This window comes from Siphateles boraxobius, unplaced genomic scaffold (assembly GCF_051911475.1).
Source record: "Siphateles boraxobius isolate OS27281-9 unplaced genomic scaffold, OSU_SipBor_1 280, whole genome shotgun sequence".
In the NCBI taxonomy this organism is placed as follows: Eukaryota; Metazoa; Chordata; class Actinopteri; order Cypriniformes; family Leuciscidae; genus Siphateles; species Siphateles boraxobius.
The window spans coordinates 17,501-23,686 of record NW_027508898.1 but is presented as its reverse complement, the minus strand read 5'-3'; the positions used below and the strand labels follow the sequence as shown (position 1 = coordinate 23,686).

General features: G+C 40.4%; 1 pseudogene across 1 annotated transcript in view; it reads right to left on the bottom strand.

The window, feature by feature from the left end:
- LOC143753368 (mitogen-activated protein kinase kinase kinase 11-like) overlaps positions 1 to 6,186 on the bottom strand; it is a 21,491-nt pseudogene continuing 15,305 nt past the window's right edge. Inside the window, exon 9 of the transcript XR_013207716.1 lies at positions 1 to 4,872. The product of XR_013207716.1 is annotated as a mitogen-activated protein kinase kinase kinase 11-like (transcript). The remainder of the gene's footprint in view (positions 4,873 to 6,186) is intronic.

Sequence of the window (6,186 nt, the reverse complement as noted above, 5' to 3'; positions counted from 1 at the left end):
AAATTACTAAAACTTTAATTAAAATTTAAATGAAAACAGAACATATAAAAACCAAATGATTTAAAATATTAATTAAAAACCATTATAGTAAAAAAAAAAATGCTGTTTTGTTGAAATATGAGCAGGGTGTGTTTCATATTAATATTTACAGTGACTTTAACATAAATCCTCAGTGTTTGAGACTCCCGACGGATCGTGTGGATTTCCCCGAACAGACAAACAAGCAGTTTTAGAGTCTTGTTAAACTTTATTTGGTCTTGCTCCTTTTTTCAGTCTTTTTCTCTTTAAATTTAAAAGTTCCACAGGATAAAACCCATTACAATCAGAACACACACATTCAGATGTTCTTTAAGACACACAAACAAATGGAGTGATTAGGACCAGCCCATTGAGACACACACACACACACACACACACATTATAAGGGCTTCACATAAACACGATCTATGGCGGTCAGCTTGAAACAGTCCTGGTGAAGGAGACTGTCCCGCAGTGTGTGAGTCTCAGGAACAACAGGATAAAACAAACACACGGAGGAAGAGAGTGAAGGTATCTCTCTTCTGATCAGACACAACATCTTCATTACATTTTTGACAATAAAACAGATTTGTCCCTTTGCAGCACCCATAATTCCAGTGAAGAACAAAAGCAGAATATCTCTTAAACATCCCATAATAAAGCATCCTAAGGTGGACTGTGTCTCCAATCCAGTGTGTTAAAGGCCTCAGTTATAAATATTAATAGCTTCAAAACTGTATTGATTCAGCTTCATACAGTACGACTCTCGAACGCATGAAGAGCAGAAGCTGATTGTCAAGCCGATTATCTTCATCACACACACGCACACACACACACACACACACACACACACACGCACACACACACACACACACACACACACACACACACACACACACACGAGGAGAAACGGTCTGCTCTGTTTCTGAACTCAAACACACATCTATGAAAGCTTGGTATAGGAAATAAAAAGGTGATGACTATTATGAGTTTGATATGTTCTGATATAGTTTGTCCTACTTCAGAACGGTGATTCTGACACGTTTGTTTCTTCAACAGATCAAAATTAAATGCAACATTCATGCCTTTGATGATAAAGTTGGGAAACTGCAATCTAATTTTTTAATTTGCAACAGAAAAAAAAAGTCAGAATTACTTTTTGATTTATTATTATTCCATGGCAGAAAAAAAAACAATGCAAGAAAAAAGTTCAAATTACGAGGTGTAACTCAGAATTATGAGTTGATAACTTGAAATTGTGAGAAATATATAAAATGATCAGATAAAAGTCGCAATAATTATTTTTTATTTGATCATGGTGGAAACAATTTAGTTTTTGCAAATATAGGTCCTGATTGCGAGATACAACCTGAGAATTCCGAGAGACGTCAAAATTGTGAATTTATAACGTGGTTCTGAGGGAAAACACACACTTGCACGTATTTTTTATTCTGTGGCAGAAAAAAAATCAAAACTAAGAATTCTGAGAAAGAAATCTGAATTATAATGCAAACTGAAAATTACAAGTTTTGAATTTGCAACTGAGAGGAAAAAAGTCAAAACTGTGAGAGAAAAAATGCAATTACATTTTAATTATTTATTCCATGGAAGAAAAAAAAGTTCAAATTGCGAGATGTAACTCAGAATTATGAGTTAATAACTAATTATGAAACAAGCTCGCAACTGTGAGAAATCTATAGAATTATCAGATAAAAAGTTGGAATTACCTTTTTATTTTATTATTTCATGGTGGAAACAAAAAAATCTCAACTGCAATTGCAAGACGTAAACTCAGAATCGCAAGAAAAAAAGTAAAACTTGTGAATTTGTAATTGTGTGGGAGAGCAGATCAACACTAGAGGAACACCAGCAGAGGTCAGAGGTCGCAGATCGTTTCTCGCCGCGTTTAAACGAAGTGTGACGCACATCTCTCTTTTCTGCTCGTGTGAATCACTCACGGAAACTTTCTTTGGCACATGCGTTGGATTTGTAATGGATTCTCCCGCACATTATCATAATAGAATAAATCTGGGCTGAAATCATGAGTTTGACTGCAGAGACTGAATATTAGAGACCCCGATACACTGCAAAGGGAAATCAAAAAATTAATTAGCGTGACAGTTTCAAACAAAATCAGGCCAAAACAAAGTTAGTTTGGAGTTTGTTTCGGGAACTTTCTGAAAAACACCTTTGAATTGTCATTGGTCGGTGGTGATGATGTAATAGGTGGGTGTGGCTTTGAGGCTCCGCCTTCTTTGCCATATTTTCTCTTCAGTTCGTCGAGGTCAGAATTGCTCAAGTATTTCGTTCTTTTACCCCTAAGAAAGAGCGATGAAGAACGTGGCCCTGATTATATCGGGGCCGTGAAGCGGATCAACCCATCCGAGAGGAAAACATGAGGTTCTGAGACTCCCGACAGGAATGACCAACACTCAACACTCAGATTAAATAGGAATCTCCTGTGGTTTCATTTCCCAGAGTTAGCATGGATTAGAGCTGCACGACATTGGAAAAACTGACATCGCGATATTTACTTATTCTGCGATATATATATAGTGTGATATTTAGAAAAACAGGAATCTAGAAATCCATGATATATCTGGCACCATATCGGTATCGGCCGATATATGTTCATTTTAATGTGATCGTTATCGGCCTGATAAAAAAATGTGCCCGATATATTAAAGCCAATAAATAATGTATTGTTTCCTTCATCTGAGACACTTCAGATGCGCACTGTTCAACGTGATGGTTTTGAATTACGTGAAATATGATTGAAATCATTTAAAAAAAGAAAAATACTGTTAAGTGCAACATATCTGTCATATAGACTACATAAAATTATCATGAACACATTATAATTGTGTGTTTTGGACATGAATTCAATGGTGAGACTTTTGGTTTAGTAACCAGGCTCTCAAAACTTGATGGAAAAACTAAAACTGTATAAAAACTTGTATATAAATTAGATTTTTCAGCCAATATATTGGTTATCGGCTTTCAAATATAAAGAATTATCGTTATTAGTTTCGGCCAAAATGTTCATATTGGTTTATCTCTAGTTGAATCCACATGTACCGGATGTAGACCGGATCTGGGCCGGCACTATGTTGCTGTCTGGGCTTGAATAGCAATATTTTGGAAATAACTCTAGAATGAGCAGGTGATTTTGTTGGTGAGTTTGGATTAGGCATATTCCCACCAATTAAGTATAAAATAATAATATGTGATTTGTATTGTTATTATACATATTTTATTACTAAACAACATTGTAATATTGTAACAGTTGTACTGTAAAATAAGAAATCAAGCATTTTAATAAAAAATATTGTATTTTACATAGCAACTGTAACATTAAAATACTAATATTTACGTCTTTCAAATACTAATATTTATTTTTTTCATTTTCAGACATGAAACCATCAAGCCTTTAATTTGAAGGGTTGCCGGCAAACGTAATGTTTACCAGATGACTCCCAGACAGCAACATGATGTCGGCCCAGATCCGACATTGTTGAATCCACATGTACCAGATCCAGCCCACATCTGGACCGTGTTGAATCCACATGTACCAGGTGTGGCCCGGATCTGGACCGTGTTGAATCCACATGTTCAATATCCGGCCCACATCTGGGCCGTGTTGAATCCCCATGTACCAGATCGGCCCACATCTGGACCGTGTTGAATCCACATGTACCAGATCGGCCCACATCTGGACCGTGTTGAATCCACATGTACCAGATGTGGCCCGGATCTGGACCGTGTTGAATCCACATGTTCAAGATCCGGCCCACATCTGGACCGTGTTGAATCCACATGTACCAGATGTGGGCCGGATCTGGACTTTGTTGAATCCACATGTACCAGATGTGACCCGGATCTGGACCGTGTTGAATCCACATGAACCAGATCCGGCCCGGATCTGGACCGTGTTGAATCCACATGAACCAGATCCGGCCCACATCTGGACCATGTTGAATCCACATGTACCAGATGTGGCCCGGATCTGGACCGTGTTGAATCCACATGTACCAGATGTGGCCCGGATCTGGACCGTGTTGAATCCACATGTTCAAGATCCGGCCCACATCTGGACCGTGTTGAATCCACATGTACCAGATGTGGGCCGGAACTTGAATAGCTATATTTTGGGACTAGGATGAGCAGGTGATTTTCTTGGTTAGGATTGGGAATATTCCCACTGTTTTTTTAGCAGTATCGCAATGTCAGTTTAATTTGGACATATAGTGCAGCCCTGTTTATGGGCCAGGGCTCAGAAGCGGTCGTCTCTGGGCAGCGCCGGGGACCGGAACGGGCTGAGGCCGAGGCTCCTGCGAGGGACCCGCTCTTCCACCGGCCGAGCCCAGCCCAGGTCTATGAGCGGGGAGTCGGCCGGGTTCAGCGGGGCGACCCGCAGAGACAGGTTCGGGCTCCCGTTGGTCGAGCAGGGCGCCGAGCGCGAGGTCGGGAAGGGGGTGGAGAAGGGGTCAAAGGTCGATCCGTGGTCCAAGTTCAAGGAAGGGTCCACCTTCAGATTGAAGGGGTCGCAGTCCGGCGAGGGGAAGGGGTCACAGTTCGTGAAGGGGTTGTTGGGCGAGGGCTGGAACCCCAGGCGAGGGCTCGTGGGACTGCTGACGGGTCTCCTAACGCCGGCTCGGTCCACAGCACCGGCCGATACGAAGCTCCACGGGTCGATGCGGGGACGGTTCGGGGACGGGCGTGGGCGAGGCACGATGTTGACCTCCAGACGACGGGTTTTGGGGCTCCACATGCGGGGGTCCGGGTACAGGGCGAACGGCATCACAGACTTGTCCTCCGCCTCAAACGTGTCTTGACACAACGGAAGATCCAACACTAATAAAGAGAGAAGTGAATCAGGAACAGCTCAGCAGTGCTTCGGATAAAAGCTTCTGATAAATGCACAAATGTAAATGTAACATAATTTGAACCAATGACGCACGCATTCACAGCATCAACTGCATGGCTTAGTTTTATTGTATTTTAATTCAACGGTAACATCAGTTTGGGCTGTTTTATGTTAAATATTTACTGGTTTTGAACAGTAGTTCATATTTCAATTTTCAAAATATTACTTAAAAATGCCATCTTATTCTACTAGAACATGTTTTCCTGCTTGATTGTTGATTATTTTCCTCATATTCTCCATTTTTGCGGCTCCTCTCTTCCCAGTCTGTCAGTAATGCTCTGTTTACTTCCTGTCTCTATGAAGCCCCTCCTCCTGAAAAGCACACTGTCTCTGATTGGTCGGCTGGAGCAGTGTGTTGTGATTGGTCGAGCGTTTTCAAGTTTGTTTGTGAAATGCCCCGCCCCTTACCATAACCGCCAGTTTAACACACTACTAACTAACTCAACCAGGCCCCGCCCCTTTATTCTGCGTACGAATTATTATAATGAGGAATATTGTGATGTGTTCGTTCACGGAAGAAACTCAAGATACAATGGAGGCGTTTCAGGAGTTCAGAAACACTGACACTGATATAGAGAAGAACTGGAGCTTTTTTTTGCTCAAACAGCAACACTACACACTAAACACAGATGAACATTGACATCATAAGTCCTCTTTAAAACATAAATATCCTAGCATTATTTATGCAATTGTAATTACTGTGTAAATACATCTAAATTCTGATTTAGAAGTGCCACTTCTGCAGTGAAAAAGTGGATTTTGTTGATACCGATTTCATTTGATTGGTAACAACCTGTTTAAGGGTGAGATATCTGAATTATTAGTGCACACATAACAGCTACAATAACACCACATTATTTTAATTCTTAATTAATTTTAAACAGTTCAATGGTCTACTGTCAGTTCTTGGTACATTCATCTACATTAATGCATTTGGCAGATGCTTTTATCCAAAGAAATGTCTACATTTTTATCATTCAGACCCATGACTTTGGCGTTGCGAGCTAAAACAGTAAATGCAACTGAAAAAAACAGATTTTTACAGATTTGTACAGTACTTTAAAGGGGAACTTGGCAACTATTTCAACTTAATAAAACCGTGTAGAAATCATTTGGATGGTTTAATAACCTGTTCTGGTGAGAATGGTGACTTTCCCCGCTCCCCCCAACGTTCCCAGGTGGAAAACTAACCTTGCAACATGGAGACTAACGTCCCGGTAAGTTGGAAATAGGAAGTCTTG